Source organism: Typopeltis vanoorti, chromosome 16 (genome assembly GCF_054136105.1).
Source record: "Typopeltis vanoorti isolate ZY-2024b chromosome 16, IOZ_Tvanoo_1.0, whole genome shotgun sequence".
Classification (NCBI taxonomy): domain Eukaryota; kingdom Metazoa; phylum Arthropoda; class Arachnida; order Uropygi; family Thelyphonidae; genus Typopeltis; species Typopeltis vanoorti.
Window position 1 is genome coordinate 63,370,288 of NC_143564.1, and position 21,330 is coordinate 63,391,617.

General features: G+C 35.3%; 1 protein-coding gene across 3 annotated transcripts in view; it reads right to left on the bottom strand.

The window, feature by feature from the left end:
* Positions 1-21,330, bottom strand: part of Gapvd1 (GTPase activating protein and VPS9 domains 1) — a 475,307-nt gene that overhangs the window by 446,614 nt on the left and 7,363 nt on the right. For all 3 annotated transcript variants that reach the window (XM_090406248.1, XM_090406249.1, XM_090406247.1), the window contains exon 2: positions 3,889-3,988. The gene's annotated coding sequence lies outside the window, so the exon portion shown is untranslated. The remainder of the gene's footprint in view (positions 1-3,888; positions 3,989-21,330) is intronic.

Here is a 21,330-nt window from a genome sequence, read left to right on the forward strand (position 1 = left end):
ATCTGGTCCCCCTCAATGCCATCAAGATGCAGTCTTGCCTTCTCTCTCACAAAAGGAATCTTACAGCTCACCTACCTTTACTTTCGCTAATATGCAAATCACCAGACAGGATCAGACTTCTCTGCTTGGAACAACATTTAATTCCATTCTCTCCAGGCAAAATCACATCACATCAGTTGCTTCCTCAGCATCCCAAAAACTACCGTTTTTGGGGATGCTGAGGATAGGCATTCTCTTCTGCTAAATATGCTGTTTTTCACCAACCAAGGTACCAATTCTATACAAATTGGTACCTTTTGCTAATTTGTATAGAATTTTCTCAATGCTATCCAGAGTAGAGCAATTCAGCTAATAAATAATTCCTTCCCTTACAGACTCACTTCAACCCCTATCTCACAGATGCAATGTTTCAGACTGTGTCTGTTTTACAGGTACTTACATCACTACTCTGCTGAATTTGCAACTATCATCCTATGCTTTCCACTGGGCCTATTAAAACAAGAGTAGCAGCTGCCCTGCATCCCTTTTCAGTGCAACTGCACATGTGTAAGCATGCACACACACACACACCCTCAACCTGCTTCTCCTCTTCCTATTTTTTTTCCATCGACCTCAATCCTTTGATACATCCCTCCTCACTAAATATTCCCAAAATACTACAACCTGCAACTCATCAAGAAAAATACAATAAACTTCTTTCTAAATTCTCATCTGCACCTCTTACACAAGTCACCAATAATATACTTATGAGTTTTTCAGCCTCTCGTGTGTGGTATGAATATAAAAAAAAATCTTAAAGAATGAGTTTTGTATAGGCTATAACTAGCCTGATCAGCTAAAAACTACTCTCCAACAGGCTGTAGGTTCACATCCATTGTGGACATGGATGTTGATGACTTTCTTTAGGTAAAAGATGAATTTCATCACCTGGTGAGAGACCGCTATTATTCTTAGTAGAGACTAAAGTGGCCTGAGAAAGTTCCACATTTAGTATAAAGTAGGGTTCCAGATTATGTCATCATAGTTTATTCACAATATGATATGACGTGAAAAGGGAAAAGAGATTTATATTAAAAATTAAATATTGCAAATTATGGTCTTCCAAGTCTCTCTCTATCTTGAGCTAACTGCTAGATGTCAGGTGGAGTTTTACAGTTCAGCCTACTGATGGTTTCACATATGTATTGCCAAAATTGTTTGCATGGTCTTCCTCTACTGCAATTGCCATCTTCTGGTTTGTACAGGATGAGCGATTCCAAAAAGGGTGAGACTTCAGGATGTCTGAGTTGATGCCCAAGCCATCTGAGTTGTAGTTTCTTTTACTATATTGACAAGTGGTTCTTGCTTAGCCAGATTTAGCACAGCAGAGTTAGTGACCTATTCCACTAACTATGCCATCCAAGCGTATTCAAGGATCAGTCTGAGACATGTGATTCCAAAGGAGTTACTTAGATCTGTAGTTTCTTGGTGCTTATTGTCCAGGTTTAAGAACCATACAAGAAGATGGATCTACTGGTTGCATGGTATAGTCTTAATTTTGTCTTTAATGATATTAATGATGATTTCCAGATGGGGTGGAGTTTGTTATGGAAGACTAGAGCCAACTGTTTACGTTTTCTAATATCATTTTCTGTATTGCTGATGTACAATCCAAGGTATTGAAAGTCCTTTCCTCTTTCTAAGGGTTTATTGTTGATATGAAGTATAAAGTTTTCACAACCTATTGAGAATACTTTGGACTGTTGGATGTTGATCTGCAGACCAATAAGTTTAGCCTGTGCCTCTAGTAGTCTGAGATGTTTTTGTACATTTGTTGGTTCTGTGTTAATAAGTACAACATCATCAGCAAAGCTAAGATCAGTTATTTGCATGGTGTGGGTGGATGTTCTAATGTTAAAACCAAGATCTTCTGTGTTGATGGTCCGGAAGATGTAGTCCAAGAATGCTAAAAACAAATAAGGTGCTAATACATCACCTTGCAGGACTCCTGTTGTCACCGGAAAGGATTCAGATGTTTCTGTTTTAAAGAATATTGTAGCAGTGTAATCTTTATAAGGTGCTGAGATTGCTTGTATGAGTTTTGAGGGTAGACCATAGAAGCTGAGTATTTTAAACATTGCTTCTCTATTAATGGAGTCAAAAACATTTTTGAAGTCTAGACGAGTTAAAATGAGTGGTAAGTTTTTATCACGTGAACTTTCTATGATTCTTCTGATGCAATGTATCTGTTCTACTGATTATGATTATGTATAAAAAATAAATAAAAGTAACAAATCCTTATTCTACCCAGAGTACTAATATACTATAAGTAGATGGAAATGGGAAACTGTATGGGGCAACATGGTTTTGTGAGGGGTAGGTGATGCCTCAGTAACTTGCTCACATTTTATAATACAGTGACAACCGAGTTGGATAAAGGTAATGGGTTTATAGTGATACTGCTGGACTTGATAAAAGCCTTCCACAGGATACCACATGGAATTCTAATCCGTAAACTGCAGCACATGGGAATGGATATAGGGTTGGTGAGGTGGATAAGAGGATGGTTGATGGAGAGATATCAGAGAGTAGTTTATTCATGAGTAGAGCCCAGAAGAAGGCCTGTGACTAGTGGCATGCCACAGGGCTCTGTTCTTGAACCACTAAAGTTTAATTTGTACATTAATGATATAGGAAAGGATCTGAGAGGAACTGTTCAGATGTTTGCCAATGATGCAAAGTTGAGTAGAGCAATAGTTAATACATATGATGTTAAAATTTTGCTGGATGATTTGGGTAGAGAGAGTGGCAGTCTGAGCAAAGGAGAATGGATGTCAGTTTAATGTGGCAAAGTGTAGGGTTATGTATTTTGGGGTGAAAAGATTACCAGCTGTATACCACATTAGCGAAACTGTACTCCAGGAAATAGACAAAGCCAGAGACTTGGGAGTGTTAATAGACAGGAGTTAAAGTTCAGAGGGCACATGGCAAAAGTAGCTCATCAGATTACTTGGTTACTGAAGAATACTTTGATGCGCAGAGAGAAGCAGGTTATTATTCTTCTTTATTGAGCCTTGATAAGACTCCATCTTGACTACTGCATGCAAATCTGGTCACCAGGTTTCTTGGCAATAAAGAAAAAGACAGGTGGAGAGGATCCAGAGGCAAGTGACCAAGATGGTAGCAGGTCTATGGAATGAACCTTATGAGAACAGGTTGGATATTTGTAGGTTATAGAAACTGGTTGACAAGGGGAAAAGGGGTAATATGACTAATATTATTGAGACATACAAATTACGGAAGGGTTTTTAAGAAGATTAATTCACAGGAAATTTTTCAGAACTAGTGGTGGGAGAACTAGAGGCAATCCTTAGAAACTGAGTAAGAGTGTAGCAAGGGTGTCAGAACTAGGTTTTTTGCTTGGAAAGTGATGAATGAGTGAATAGGTTGCCAGAATCTGCGGTGGGTCCATGACTGTGAATGAGTTCAAAGCAAAGTACGATAAATACTGCACAAATGTTGGATAGTGCCATAATAATAATAACAACCCATTCATGAATGGGGGGGAAAGGCAGGGGGGTAATGCTCAATATTTCTTGAGCAACCTCAGAATATGCTGTAAGAATATACCTGTACCAAAGCATTTGTCATTTATATAGAATGGGAAATGACTTCTTTATGATAGCGAAAAATAAAGAACTTGATAATGAAAAATATATATACTGCATACATTGAAAGCAAATAAGTTAAAATTACAAAAATTATGCATACAGTAAAATTATGCATACATATAAAATATTCTAACCACCTAAAAAATTAAACTGATGACTAGCAATTTAATAAGTTCTTAAAAACAAACAAAAATTATGTTGAGATGAAATGAAAAAGAAAAATATCTTACTAATTTACCTGCTATATTCAAACTTAATTATCCTCAAAGATCAAGAGGGAAGCAATATATTCATCTCATAACAGAATATACTTTATTCTCTGTTTTTAAAAAGCAATCCTGAAAATGCAAAGAATTAAAGAATTTTAGTCAACTCATCTTTTGTTTTACTTACCAAAGGTAAAAAAAAAGGGGGAATCAAAGACTACAATCAAGGTAAACTCAATCTACAAGCATAATAGGATTAAAACATCCATACTACAAGTGATAAATAATGATACATGCAGTAATAAAACTATCAGTTATACAAAAAGTTGATCATTGCTTAATAAGCATTTTGTTGAATTGCAAAGTTAATTTACAAATAATCCTTCAATTATCTGACTACAACGAGAAATCAAGTTGCCAGTTGGATAAATGAAGAGTTGGTAAACTGCGGTACCATTACATGGGTGCTGTACCACAGTCAGGTGAAACACTTAGAAATTCAGGAGTCAGTTAATTGACAGTTTGGTCCTTTCAAGATCAAATAACTGAGAGATTACTGTAGAACGCTTAATCTGCAATTACATTTAATTAATCACTTAATCATCTAAATTTGTTAAAACACATTCAGCAGCTGCTCAACACCTCTTTACTGTTCGACTCTAAAATTAAAAAACATATTTTTCTGTAACGATTCCCTCTATTACTAACCTCAGGAATTCTTCTTGTAATTGTAAAGCATATAATCTAAAGGTCTTCAAAGTTCTTTCTCCTTGCCTTTTTGCCCATTCATGGATTAGTATACTATAAGCTGAACAACTTCACATGTGGGATATTATTAAAGGGGATGAAAAAAAAAAGCTTATGAAACTGTCTTCTTGAGATTGCACTTTCCCTTTAAAGAAGAAAAGTGCATAAGGCATAAAAGTAATAAATTCTTTACAAGAAAGCTGCACAATAAAAGGATTAAACAAGAATAAATTAAAGATGCCAAAATTATATTCTTGGTTTAATCCTTTATCCAAGTGTAATCTTGGATAAAGTTGCATGTGAAGCATCTTCACAACTTGGCTACTTGTACACAGAGGCTAATGACTTCACGTCAACTGTCTTAATATCAACTGCCAAGTAAAAAAACTTGCAACATCTATCTCTAATCAAGAGTATTTTAATAAGGTGCGACACCTTTTGACTACTTGTATACAGATAACATACGACATCTGCATTACTTCAACCTTGGTATCTCTTCTGGGTCTGGCTCCCATTAATGATACTTCAATAAAGCTCAAAATCAGTTTGGGCAGTGGCCCTTCCGATAATGCATTGCATTACACATATCTGAAAGGTTTGTGTTTTGCATTATGAATACTAAGACAATTTATATGAAGTCATTAGCCTCTATATACAAGCAGCTCATAGATGAAGATACTTCATGAATTAATATTATTTCTTTAAACTATGAATATAATTTCTTGGCAACTTTAATTTATAGTATAACCAAATGAAAAAACTTACAACATTAAAGAAGATCATAATTTCTTGGCAAGCATAATTTATAGCTTTAGCGCAGACACACACACATACTTGACTATAAAAAGTTTGCATCAATTTTAATTAAATCACAGTTCTCATACATGTAAAAATTTCTGAAAACAAAACTATCAGGAATTTTTTTCAAAGCTACTTTTAATGTGTGTGTGTGTGTGTGTGTGTGTGTGTGTGTGTGTGTGTGTGTGTGTGTGTGTGTGTGTGTGTGTGTGTGTGTGTGTGTGTGTGTGTGTGTGTGTGTGTATTAAAGATACCAAGCTATTTTGAATATAAACCTGGTTTTAATCCATTTCCCAAGTAAGCAAACAGATAAGTAAGTCGTGTTTGTGCCTGCAAGTAGTGCAAGTCTTAGGCAACTCGTGGTAAAGGTGGAACAAGCTCTGATCACTATTCTTGGTATTTACCCTTAATGCAAGGCACATCTCCTGGAGAAGATGTATGATGCTATGCATTAAAGGCAAGGGGCCACAACCCAGACCGGTTTAGACTTTTATTGAGGTCTCATCAGTGGGAGCAAGCCTTAGAAATACCAAGGTTTAAGTAATACAAAGCTTATAAATATTTTACCAAAACAAGTTACCATAAGGTGCTTTGACTTTATTAAATAAAAATCTCAGGATGAGAGAGAGCTTGTTCCACCTTTACTACGAGTTGCCTAAGACTTGCACTACTTGCAGTCGCAAACTTGACTTACTTGTCTGTTTGCTTACTTGGGAAATGGATTAAAACCAGGTTTATATTTAAAATAGCTTGATATCTTTAATGCATATTATACCCAAGGTAAAAAACTTTCTACATCTATCTCTCATCCTGAGATTTTTATTTAATAAGATCAAACACCTTATGGTAACTTTAAGCTGTGTATTACTTAAACCTTGGTATTTCTAAGCCTGGCTCCCACTGATGAGACCTCAATAAAGGTCGAAACCAGTCAGGGTTGTGGCCCCCTTGCCTTTAATGCATAGCATCATATATCTCCTCCAGGAGATGTGCTTTGCATTAAGGGTAAATACCAAGAATAGTGATCAGAGCTTGTTCCACCTTTACCACGAGTTGCCTAAAACTTGCACTACGTGCGGGTCACCGAGACTTGCACTACTTGCAGGCGCAAACTTGACTTACTTGTCTGTTTGCTTACTTGGGAAATGGATTAAAACCAGGTGTATATTTAAAATAGCTTGGTATCTTTAACGTATATTATACCCAAGGTAAAAAACTTTCTACACACACACACACACACACACATATATATATATATCGGGAAACCCTGTAACCCCTAGAGAGTGCGTCCCTGGTGGCAGATCAGAGTGCCCACCATGTGTGTGTGCGCGGGTGCGTGCGTGCATATATGGTGGGATGGTCCGAATATACTGAATAAGGACCGTGGACCAACAGGACCATAAGGGGAAATCATCTTGATTGTAAGGGAAGCAGCACTCCCATGGACCCCTAGCTGGATCTATCTCCTCTCCTTCTACTTCTTTGAGGTAGATTCACTTACTTTAATCTTTCCTATAAGGTCTTATTAGCCAGCTCTTCTTATTTTATGACACCTATGCTATCAGAGTACTCGAGGGCTATGGGGTATTTTCATTTCTGGCCTTACAACTATGCCCTCTCTATAAACCTTACTGTAATTCTTCTATAATCTACTCTTTCCCACTTCAATATTGTAGCGAAAATCTTTGAAGATGCAATACACACTATTATCGTTAACGGTCCACAAAATAAGGTTGCAACCCATATAGCACATGTTGCTGAGTATGTAAGAGGGCAAGAATTATTATTATTATTCTTCCTTTATTATTCCTATTCCTTCTATGGGTTTAAATTTGGAAGAAGGCTAGTTCAGAAGCCTTAAGGTAGCAGCCTTACCACTGAACTATTCCATCATCAGGCTAGTCCCCTGACATGGAGAACATAATTCTACTAGTAAGCTGACTGAAAAAGATAATCGGATTGAATCTATAGGAAACGATCCTGGAATGGAAAAGGTAAAACAAAAATGGAAACGACAAAATATAATACACGTAGCAAACTGGAATGTAAGAGGAATAGCATATAAAGAAATAGAATTAGACCAATTATTAAATGAAAGAAATTTTAAAATAGCAGTAATAACTGAAACAAAAAAGAAATTAAAAGGAACCATGAGAACTGAAAATTTTAATATACAGTGTCAACTCCACAGTATAATGTGATATACAGTGGAGTTGACAGAGACCAAAGAGCACAAGCAGGAGTCATGATTTGGATTCATTACTCCATTTCAAAACAGTTAAAATATTATAAAATTATGGAATGAAAGAATAATAGAAGCTAGAATAAAAACAGATAGAGGCTATTTAACAATAATTGGTTTATATGCCCCAGAAGAGGGAAGAGAACAAGATAATATTGATTTTTATAATCAGCTACAAAACATATATAATAAAATAAATAATAATGATTACGTAATTTTAGCAGGAGACTTAAATGCAAGAACTGGAAACACGAAAATTAATAATAATAATATAGGAATACATGGAGAACATACTCTAAACAGGAATGGTAAAAAATTGATTGACTTTGTAGTTTATAATAACCTAAAAATAATGAATTCCTTCTATAAACATAAAGACATACATAAATATATTTGGGCAGCAAGAGAATGGAAATCAATATTAGATTACTTTATACTAAATGAAAAGACATCAAAATTTTCACTAGATGTTAGAGTTCACAGAGGATATGAAATAAGCAGTGACCACTTCCTTGTTAAAATAAAATTAAGATTACCACCTAAATGGCTACAAGTAACAAGAACAGAAAGAAAAATTGAAACATTTGTTTATAAAACTAGACTATTGAATGACACAAATGTACAATGGCTATATGAACAAAGAATTAACCAATATCTAGACAAAATAAAACAAAATGAAGAAATAGAAATACAATTGCTTAATATAAAAACGATACTAAATGCAGAAGCAAATGAAAGCTTAGGAAAGACCAAAAAATTCAATAAAAGGAAAAAAACTGAAGATCTGGGATGATACAATGAAAGAAATAATCAAAAAGAAGCCTATCACAAATGGTTAAGCAGTAAAAGATTAGAAGATGAAATAGAATATAGAATAAGAAAAAGAATAAGAGCCATCGCTAAAAAGAAAAGTCAGAGAAAGAAATACAGAATCATGGAACAAATTTGTTTCTAATTTAGAAAATGATTTATATAAAATAAGTCCCAATGTATATAAAATTTTGAAACACTTAAATGCAGATACCAAAGAAAACATAAAATTAAACACTGAATTTAAATCAGAAGAATTTCTAAATTACTACACAGAATTGTGGACAGACAAATATTTTAAAAAAGACAACTGGCAAACAATTAATGAAAATGAAAAGGAAATAACTAAAGAAGAATTAGAAATCAGCCTGAAAGAAACAAGAAACAGAAAATCACCTGGAGAAGATAAACTAGGTTCAGAACTATATAAATATGCAGGAACTAGATTCAAAGAAAGACTCTTATTATTTCTAAATAAAATTTATTCAACTGGTATCCCCCCAATAGAATGGAAAAAAAGCAATTGTGATTCCTATCTTTAAAAAAGCTAATAGAGATGACCCTAAAAACTATAGAGGTATCAGTGTACTAAATTCCTGTTACAAAATATATAGCAGAATCTTAAATAGCAAACTAATGAAATATTCCAAAACTTTATTTTAGAAGTACAGAATGGATTTAGAAAAGGACGATCATGTATAGACCCGGCCTTTTGCCTAAAATTAATAATAGAGAAAAGAAGAGAATACAATTCAGAAACACATATTGCATTTATTGACTTTGAAAAAGTATTTGACAAAGTTAAAAGAAACATATTATTTAACATATTAAAAGAAAGACAAATACCAAATAATATCCTAAAAGCTATCACAAGTATATATGAAAATAATCAAATACAAATAAGATTAAATCACGAGCTATCATATACAAGAGAGATAAACCAAGGGGTCCGACAGGGATGTCCCCTCTCAGCAACTCTTTTTAATATCTACTTAAATGAAATAATAATAAAATGGAATAAAAATTTACATCAAGGAATTAAACTTTCTCCTACAGTAAACTTAAACACTCTCCTCTTTGCCGACGACCAAATAATAATTACAAATTCTGAAGATAAACTACAGAAAGCTATTTTAGATCTAAATGAGATATCCAAAGATTATGGTATGATAATATCAACAGAAAAATCAAAAACTGTGGCCTTTAAAGGACAAGATCCAGCAAGAACTAAAATAGTAATAGATAACAAGATCTTAGAACACGTGAATTCATTTAACCACCTAGGATGTACGATCACATATGAAAATGAAAAAGATATAAACGTAAAAATTGCAAAATATTTAAAAATAACAGGTGTAATTAACTTTATATTTAAACCAAACCTAGTTCAAAAACAATCCAGACTAAAAGTATACAATACATTAGCCCTACCAGTCTTAATGTATGGAAGCGAAATTTGGACAATAAAACAAAAAGACAAACAAAGATTAACAACAGCAGAAATGAAGTTTATGAGAAAAACTGCAAAGTATACCCTATTTGATCACAAAAGAAATGAAATTATGAAAGAATTAAACCAATAACCAGTAATAGAAAAAATTAAAAAATATAAACATAAATGGATGGAACACGTTCAACGAATGAAAACAGAAAGATTACCAAAACAAGCCTTAAAATACAAGCCATTAGGAAAAAGAAAACCAGGACGCCCCCTCTTAAACGATTCAACGATGACTTCTAAGGCCGGAACAGGCCATGCTAGCCTAAATCCTTGATATGCATGATGATGATGATGATAATATATATATATATATATATATATTAAGCCTCCTGCAATGAGTTATCACTTTTAGTTTATAATATACTACTCATTATTTAAACACGTTCACAAAAAGAAAAAAAAATTGTGACACTATTAAATAATATCTTGTTTTTTAGTCTTTGCAATGAATACAATACCATCAGTTAACACTAACCCTTCTGAACTCAAGGCACAATTTCACTTTCTAGTTAAATTGTGTCTTGATGCAGGGATAATCACTGTGTTTCGAGTAAGGTGATTTAGCAGCTGATGCAGGCTCAGTGCAATGTCTCTTCTGCTTATAAAGGCTTATTTTTTTAAGAAGCTTTTATCTTCTCATAGTTACTAATGGTTTTGTATTCTTTATACTTCGTGCATTTATTTTTTTTGTGTGTTTATCGTTCAAGTCTTGAGAAAGCTAGACAGTTGCTAGCGAAACTGGTAGGCGTTATTATATGAACATATATTATTATTATTATTATTATTATTATTCAGGCCTCCATGGAGTCGAAAAACTCATCATGGGAGGTCCTTCCTAAGAACATAAAGTCTGTCAAGACTCATCGAGGGGAGATCCCCCACCCCTAAGAAACACAAAGTATCATACGACTCCTTAAACTCATTGACCGTTCTCGCTCTCACCACTCCATCAGGTAATGCATTCCACTAAAGCCTTATATTTTAACACTTCATGACCAAATATGAATACTTTAAAGAAGCTTTTATCTGTTTTTTTTTTCTGTTTTTCTGTCTCCCACCCAACAAGTCTGGCAGGCTAGTTAGCTGATTAGACTGCTTCTCTCAACTAATAAGCTACAGATTTGAATTCCAGAGTGATACGGATTAATTATGTTATCCAGTATGAAGCCATCACCCTATATAAGAGGCCTGAAAGAGCTTTAAAAAGTTCCATGTTTGTTCTATAAAGTAAGTTTCATGGAATTTTTAATCCTTAGTTATAACACAGTTCTGATGTGCAATAGGCTTATAATCTTTTGAGAGTGAAATTACATAAAAACACTAATGAGATTGTGAAGATTCAACCATTTCATTAGAGATGGAATTACAGGTCTTTTCTAAATGATATAATCACGTAATCACAAGAAAGATATTTATTTAACCAAATATTTCGGTCTGGAAATAGCAGACCATCGTCGGTGGTATTACAAGAACAGTTTAAAAATATATATATACAAGCTAGAATACTAACAATAGATCGTTGAAATTAGAACATGCTGCGTGATGTTATATCACTAAGTATGAAACGAAATATTTTGAAGTAGAAACATGATTGAATTTGCTATAAAAAAAAAAAAAAAAAAAAAAAAAAAAAAAAAAAAAAAAATTATTGAGTAATCTTGATTAGGCTTTCCCAGATTTTTGATATAGATATGCAGTCATTACGATTCAGGTTGGGATGATGGAGCAAGGCCTCCACGCTTTCCTTGAACAAACGTTCGAACCTATAACGGGATCTATGTAAGAGGCGAGTTTTGGACCAAAGGATGCTGTGGTCAGTTTCAATCCCGTGTTGAGCCAAACCAGACTTTTCAGGTTTATTGTGAAGAATGGATGATTGATGTTCTTGGATTCTTTTTTCAAGAGAACGTCCAGTCTGTCCAAAGTAAGAGAGATCACAGTTGCAAGGAATTTGATAAACTCCAGGAAGAGATAAAGTTGAGCGTTTGTCTTTAGGAGAAGGAAAATGAGAAGACAATTTGTTAATAGGAGAATACGTAGCTGTTAAATCATATTTCTTCAAAATTCTTGCGATAGGTTCTGAAATACCGGAGATATAAGGAATAGGTACTCGACGTATTGAATCTTTGTTGTTTTGTGGAGGATTATAAGATGTAAGAAGACGTTGAATACTTTTTTCAGAAAAGCCATTGAGTTTCATGTGTTGCTGGATAGTAGAAAGTTCTTTCTGTAGATAATCAAAAGTAGAACAATTAGTTTTGGCTCTTTTGATGAGACATTTTATAATTCCTGTTTTTTGACATGGATGATGGGCTGATTCTTTCAGAATATAACTACCTGTGAATGTTGGTTTCCTGTATACTGTAGTTGTAAGAATATTTGAAGATGATCGGATGAGGAGAACGTCTAAAAAAGATAACTGGTTGTTTTCTTCTAATTCCATAGTAAACTTTATGCGATGATGTAAGGAATTAATACTGTTTAAAAAGGAAGATAAAGTGTTTTTACTGTGAGGCCAAATAGCAAATATGTCATCTATATATAAATTAATTAAATAAATATCTTTCTTGTGATTACGTGATTATATCATTCAGTCTTATGTCGCAAGTATCCTTAAAACAACAAGGTCTTTTCTAAGTCTGTAAACAGGAGTTTATTTATTTACAGCATAAAAAAGTGGAAAAAATCAGACCTAAGTCACCACAATGAAAGAACCATAATGACATTTCTTAAAGCAAACTTATTTATATAGAATTTATGAGAGAGAAACAATTTATTTCTCTTAAGACCACCATTAATTTCACTTTAAGGTGCATGTATAAAAATTATTTTGATGGTATTATAGAACTTGTTTTTAGTACTTGTATTTAGTTCTTGTGATGCCATCAAAAGTTGTATATTGATGACAAAATACAACTTTTGAGAAAAACAGCTAAAATAAACACAGGATGATTAAGGTTTTTTTTTTTTTTTTTCCCTTTCATTATTTTTGTTTGAAATTACTCCTACTTGAAAAATTGGAGTCAGCTCAGCCAAAAGACAAATATTTTTAATAAATGAAAATGTCAGATTTTCATTCAGTAAAGGTAGGTTTTATTATTATTACTAACACCAGACCTCCATGGAGTCAAAAGACTCATCACGGAAGGCAAACACTGTTATATACAAAGCCCATAAAGCCATGTTTTAACTCATTCAATGTATCTGCATTTATCTCAATATCAGGCAATGAATTTCAAGGCTTTGCAAACTGCATTCACACACTATGTCCTCATATCCCACATCCCAAAGATAAATAATGACCTCAGTCTTCTCTGGAACCTTTCCAACAGATCCTCATCACCATGAAAACCAGGTGAGCAAATCTGCGTGCAATAATCCACAAAACCTGATTAAAGCCTTATAATGGAACCTGAATCTCTTTATTTCTACAAGATAACGTACTCCTGATCATTGCCATAATCGGATGTGATGTCTTCACAACTTGTGCAATGTGACCTTTGAAGTTCAGATCACTTGTCCACCACCATTCCAAGGTCTCTTATCTCCTAAACTTCCTCCAAAATTTCCTCATCAAGTTTATACTTTGCATCCTGTTGTTGCCATATTTCCTCTCTGATTACGATTCTGATTCTATGTGGAAGAAATATGAAAGAAATTGACAGTTCCATACTGCTGCCCAATCTATTCAAGTCCTCCTGTAAGGCCACATCTGCAAACAGTTGTATATCACCAATTAAACCTATCCAATATCATTAATATACAAATAAAATAACAATGGTCCCAAAACTGATCCCTGTAGCACACCACTAGTTAGTTTCCTCTTTTATGTTAGTACAGCCACCGTCCTCTCCATACACAACTTACCGATACATATCTGATAGCCACAAACCTATCCAACTCACTAGTTGGATAGGTTAATCATCCAATACTATCTTCTTCAGTTCAGTGACCAACTTGTGGTGCAGTAATCTATCAAAAGCCTTTACAAAATCCAAGTATACCACTGTATACACATCTCCCTTGTCCAATACATTCGGCACCTTGTTATAGTACATAAACAAATTTGTAAAACATGACCTACCTTTGAAAGTTTATTTTTCACTTGGTGGGACTATAATAAATTTAGTTTAATCCATTATCCAAGTGTGAGCAAACAAAGTTTGCGCCTGAAAATATCTTCAGGACTGGGGTAAGGTAGTACAACACCAGGCAACTTGTAACAAAGGTGGACCAAACTAACGTCATTCCTATCTCAGTATCTCCCATAATGCAAAACACATCTCCTTGCGGATATGTATAATGTTATGCATTAAGGGAAGAGCCACTATCCGGACTAGTTTCGATCTTTATTGAGGTCTCTTCAGTGGGAGCCAGGCCCAGAAGTGGAGATAACAGGCAGAAGCAATGGCGAGATCATCTTTACCTATAGGAGTTGCCAAACGGTGTGCACCTTTTTATTAAATTACTCTGGATTTAGAGAAAGATGTTGAAATAACATTATACATATCTGCAAGGAGACGTGTTTTGCATTATGGGAGATACTGAGATAGGAGTGATGTTAGTTTGGTCCACCTATGTTACGAGTTGCCCGGTGTTGTACTACCTTACCCGAGTCCGGAAGATATTTTCAGGCGCAAACTTTGTTTGCTCATACTTGGATAAAGGATTAAACTAAATTTATTATGACTTACCTTTAACAAATTCATGCTGACAAGCACAAAGAATATCACTGCTATCAACCCGTTTTTTTGTCTCCTATCTCTCACCAACCTCTTGAACCCTTAACTACAACTCCAGATATATAGATTGGCCTATAATTTTTGTTGCCTTAACCTTATCACCACTTTTGTGAAGTGGAACAATTTTGCCTTCCATCCACTGCTTTGAGACTTGTGCTGTTGCAAGACTCTTGTTAAACAGATAAGCCATGGTTGATGTTAACTCCTTGGAACATTCCCTTAAGACACATGATGATATGTCACCAAGTCCTATTGCCTTATTGACAACTAGCTTACTGAACTCCTCATATACTGCTTGCTTGTTCACCATTAAGTCTTCTGTCATTTCATTCTCTACAACTGGACTTCTGATTTCACACTGAGGATGAAACACCCTGATGATCTGCTCAGTGAATACCTCAACTATATCCTTCGCTGCAGTTACCAGTCTCCCACTTTCATCCATTAACATCATCTTACCATAATCATTCTTCTACTTGTCACATATCAAAAAACCTCACGAGGCTTTTTCTTGGTTTGCTAATTTCTACTTTCTGATTTGCTAATTTCTACTCATACTGCACTTCTGTTGTCCTTACCCACTGAGTCACTCTTCATATTCCCTGATTTCATGCTTAATCCCCTCATTCATCCATTTTACACCTACCTTATTCAGCCTTTTCACCTTCAAAATACACTATTCTGAAGGTGAAAATTGTATTCTGAAGGTGAAAACTATATTTCCTTATAGCTCATCTCTCATTCCATACTCCAAACCATCATAATCACCAATAAGTAAGACAGTAAATAAAACTATCGAGAGTTTTAGATCTCATCATTTTATCAGAGGAATTTAAGTCTTCATATGGCTGGCCACAACCCATGTGATCACTTCATGATCACTCCCATCAACTGGTGGGAAGTGCAGATCTCCACTCAAATTCCTCTGATAAAATGATCAGATCTAAAACTCTCGATAGTTAAGTGCCATCCTTTACTACCTGAGATAGTTGTCTCTCAAGAACTCAAGAAATGCATTTTCATAATGCCATTTTGGCATTTGGAAATCTGTTAGCCAACATCACCAACCGCTAGACATATGCCATCAAAAGTCTGAAGAAACCTATTCTACTCCTTTTGACATTTCTAAAGCATTTTAATAAGTCTGACATCAAAGTCTGCTTAGTATATTGCTATGTCATTCATAGTATACAGCCAGTTTTCTCTCTCATTAATCACTGAATGTCATAATGGAAAACTATCTTTCTTTAAACTTCTCCAATGTAGATAAGTCTCAGGACTCTTCTATCATCTAATCCCTTTCTCCAATACATAAATGAGCTCTCTCTTTGACCAATAATCAACAGTATTGCTGATAATGGTATATTCTCATGGAAAGGCTTAGACTTCGGTTATGCATTTTTTACTAAGTAATTTAAGGAAATTACAACGTCAACTAGGATATACATTAAAATAACTTTTAATATACTTCAATATTTTGGCAACGTCACATTGCCATTTTCAAGAAACTTAAGAACAAGACACGTGCACGCAGGCACAACGAACAGTAAATGAGGAAGAAGCAGAAAGCTATTATTTCTCCTAAAGTCATGATGGTGCCCACTAGTGGGCAATGTTGGTATTCTTGGGCGATTGGGCTGAAGGTCTTCTGATGTAGGTTTCCCAAATTTGAGGCAGTCTCATGCAGCCAAATTTGTTGAGGTCTGGACTGTTTCTTAGAGCTGAAGCTGATTCCATGAAAAGCATTTCATATTTGTATTTACTACGGTGTACTATCGTGGCTTTCTTCCACCGTATTCTATGGCAAGTATCCAACGCACAGTCAGCAAGACCAGGGTGGCTGTATTGGTGAAACCAGATGTAGTCCTTGTGTTCTGAAATTCTGATATTAGCTGTCCTGCCTGTTTGGCCAAAGTAGGCCAGCTTACAGCTGCAAGGGACCTGGTATACACCAGGCAGGTCTAGAAGGGGGAGGTTGGTCTTTAGTAGAGCGGATAAGGGATGCCAATTTTTTATATGGTCTGTAACAAGAAGTTAAGTCGTGTTTTTTTAGGATTTTTGTAATTTTTTCCGAGGTGCCTCGGATATAGGGTATGGTGATGGATTTAGAGTAATCCTTATTGTGAGGGAGGGGTGTGGTTTACTGGTTTCAATATTTTTTGGATTTTTTTGAGGGGGTAGCCATTGGCTGAAAAAGTGTTGAGAATGTGGTTTAGTTCTGTGGTTAGGGCATTGTCACTTGAACAGATAAGTTTAGGCCTGTTGTGTAGTGTCTTAATGACTCCATATTGTTGCGAGGAGGAGTGGTGGGATTGTTGGTGAACGTATCTGCCTGTATGGGTGGGTGTTCTATAGACTGAGAAAACCAAGGTTCTATCAGGCTGACAGGTGACTAGTGTGTCTAAGAAAGGAAGACAGTTGTTTTTTTTCCTCTTCCAGGGTGAATTTGATTCTGGGGTGTTGGTTGTTTATATGTGTTAGGAAGGAGAGGAGTGCATTGGAGCCATGTGGCTAAATAGCGAACACATCATCAACATAGCAAAGCCAAATGGTTGGTTTTTGCGGGGCAGAGTTTAAGGCTTTTTCTTCAAAAGTCTCCATAAAAGATGGCCAAGGGTGGGGACAGTGGAGAACCCATGGCTGTCCCCTCTATTTGTTTGCAGAACCTTCCTTGCCAAACAAAATAGCCCGAGTTCATTGTGAACTGAAAAATGGCTGTGATATAGGGTGGAAATTTAACTTGGATTAGCTCTAAGGATTCTTTGAGTGGGACATTTGTGAATAAGGAGGAGACATCAAAACTGACCATTATGTCAGTGTGTTTGAGTGTAAAGTTTTCTATGCTGGCTTTGAGGTGGGCTGAGTTTTTTATGTGTGAAGGTGTGTTGCCAGTATAGTGTGAGAGAGCTTTGGCCAAATGTTTAGCTAGTTTGTATGTGGGGGAATCAATGCCATCCACTATGGGACGTAATCGCACATTTTCCTTATGTATTTTTGGGAATCCATAAATACGGAGAAGGGGGGAGGATATGGAGTTAAATGGTTTTAATTTGTTAGTGATTTCCACAGGCCAAGAAGTGACCTTCTTAAGGAGCCTGTGGAGTTTTCTAATTTGTGAGTTGGTGGGATTGTACTCGATAGGGAGATAAGTAGCCCGATCTAACAATAAAGCTTTCAGCTTACTTGTGTAATCCTTTTGGTTAAGCAATACTGTGCCATCACTTTATCAGCTTTGGTGATTATTATTTTCTTGTTTTTCTTTAATTCCAGTTTTCTTTAATTTCCTTACTGGGCATGTTAGCTTTTGGTGGTTTAGCTTTGGTCAGAATACAAGCTACATCCAGTCTAATATCGTTGGCGACGTGGTTTGGAAGGTGTCGTATCCCGCATTCAATTCTTATCATAATATCTTCAGCAGGTATTCTTCTGGGCACGATGGCGAAGTTGTGGCCATGTGCAAGGGCATTGAGCGCTTCAGGTTTTACACTAAATGACGAAAGGTTGACTACCGTTTCGGTAGAAAGTAGTGGTTTCGAGATAGAGTTCTTTTTTAAATTTTCAAATTTTTTGATGTGTCGATCTCATACTTTTTTTAAATTCTTTCTCCACTGTAGTCCACGAGACGTCGTATAAAATAGGACAAATTTTGTGGCTTAAAGTGCTTGAAAGGTCATCTTCGAGTGCCTGTATAGCAAAGTTAGCATCCTTCAGGAAACAGCGAGTCACGGCAATTCGTTTCTCTTCGCAAAAGGCTCTTCGTATTTATAACTGTGCCAGCCAAGCCTTACTCAGAGAACAAATTCCCGTGACTATATATATATATATATATAGTCGTGGGGAGGCCTATATATATATATATATAGGCCTCCCCTTAACTTTCCAGTTCTGTTTGTCTTTAGCCAATGTGCACCATCTCGTGTCAAACCTTTTCTTGTGTGATTCTTCTACTTATCATCCAGCTACTAGCTCTGTACAAATCTCAAATCCACCCAATCTTTGAAACTGTTAACATGTTTGGGATGATGGACCAAAAACCACCAAAAAATTATTGCTGCTGTCCAGAAGAGGGCAATTTATCTCATAAATGATTCCTCTCTCACTAATTTGCAGATGATAAATATTAGCTCTGTTAATTTTAAAGCCATTTCCATGGCACTTCAATCATTAATCTACTTTCCAATGGGCCTGTTAAAACATAAGCAGTATGTGTCCAATATCCTTTTACAGTCTAAGTGCAAATTCACTGAACCCACTTTTCCTCTTTTCTACCACATGCCTTTGTCCTCATGAAGAGTTCCCCAGCAACAACCATCTTCAGTTTTTCATGAAAATTATCAAAAGATTTCTTATGCTTCGTTCTTCACCTATACTATATACATAACACTAGTGTTATAGGATCTGTCAATACCACCCCACTAAGTAAAATTTCCTGTAGTAAGAGAAGAATAAGGATCTTGGATAGGTAAGTGACAAGAGTATCCAGGAAGGGTAGACCATCACTGTTTTCTAATGGTAAAATGGATCCTAAGATGTTGGACATTAAGGTAGGGTTTATCAAATTGTGTTCCACAGAAAGTGAATAAGTGTTCCGTGAAGTCAGTGACCAAGCCACGTATTTTTAAACATGGAAGTAATTCGGGAAAGGGAATACCGCTGTTTATGACCAGTCATAAAAATTGCCTGCAAGCCGATTACAACAATGGGTGGCATATCCTCTGTTCTCAAAACTGAAATATATAACAAAATAGCATCTGTGTTGCAAATGTCAGTGACCAAGCAACATATTTTTAAACATGGAAATATTCATGAATTATCATTAATTTTCACACATCGAAATCTTTCAACATTCAGGAAAGGAAATACCGCTGTTTATGACCGGTCATAAAAATTGCCTGCAAAGCCAATTACAACAATGGGCATATCCTCTGAATGAAATAACATCTGTGTTACAAATGTTAGTGACCAATCAGCAAGAAAGTACAAAGAAAATTTTTCCACTGAAATTGAAGATCAAGGTAGTCTGTATCCAGTTCTCAAATCTAGTAATACTGAATACTTTCTTCGCAAGTTCGTATTGTAGGATGAAAGTGCTTGTTTCGAAACCGTAGTGCGATGATTTTTTAAAAGTAATAGGCCTATAGATTAAAGTTTTAATATGAATAAGAGACAAGGGACTTCGTTTAATTTTGGTGTTAAGAAATCTCTTACTGACAGTGTTTGTGACGCAATAGATAGTGATTCATTCACCTCCAGCCTAAGTGATATCCAGGATGTACAAAAGGAGGGGAAAACTACCGGGACACAGAAGAAAACGTCTGCATTCACTCGTAAGTAGTTATAATATAATTTTTGGTGATCAGAATGGGATATGTCAATGAAAATCAGCACAAATTAATTTAATGATGTTGGCCTGAGGAAACTACAATATGCTATAAGATTTCATTAGTCCAGTGATTGATAACTGATTTAAGTGTAATTTTATATTTGTTAACATGTCACACCGTACACATAAGGATACTAATACTCTTTATGATTATGCCATAATTAATTATTAATATTGTAATGTATTAATAAGTAATTATTAATTAATAATACATTACAAAATAACCAAGGTGTTCCGTGAAAATTTCAGGATTTGTGAAGTGTTCCATCATAGGAAAAATCTGAGAAACGATGCATTAAGGTGTGTGCTTAAAATGTTTCAAAAATATCAATGATACATGACTAAATGTAGAATATGTCATAAACATTGAATAGTGATATGGTGATTCTCTGTGGAGCAGAGTCCAGAAACATAATCATAGGTTCCCTTGCCAGATTTATGGATTGCTCAAAACATACAAAACAAAACACCTTCTTCACAATGAGACCCATAGTTGATAGTACTGATTCTACTACATAAACTAGCTAAATACTCCCTAGTGCAGGTGTAAGCAAGCATACACTCATTCTCTCGCACACTAGTTGCCATGCTCCTTCCATATTTAAAAATTCCATGTCAAATTTTCCCTATCGTCATCCTCAGAGATATTGAAATTATAGCCAGTTTTAACATAACCATCCTATCACTAACATTCTCCTGAAGAAACCTCAGAACCAAATTAAAAATCTCTTTTCCATAATACACCTGTCATACTCACCTTTACCATACACACTGGTTATTTTACCTAAAAGACTGAAGGTAGTGCTAACAAGTTCCTTGCCTTTCCTTCTCCCTCCCCCACTAATCTATTCAGGAAATTCACATGGCTCTGCTATGGTGATAATGAGTTCTCCATGTGGCCATGTAGCTCAGATATGTTAAATATTTTAGCACAACTTAATGGCCAACATCCTTGATCCATTCTATTTTATCATCAAAGAAGAACACAGTAATTGTCTGCCCTTCCTTGACACTCTAGCCACTTATCCACTCAAAACTTGGATCCTTATTCTATCCTCCTCTCTCTCTACAGGAAACATGCACTAGTAAGTATATCCATCATCTTTCATACAACCCCAAGCAAAAGTATGGTGTTATTATATATTAAAACATTAACAAATAAAGACAGAACAATCTCTTCAGACTATATTACTCTCTTCATTATAATCAATAGCATCCATAACATTTTCTTAACCAATGGCTATCCCTCCT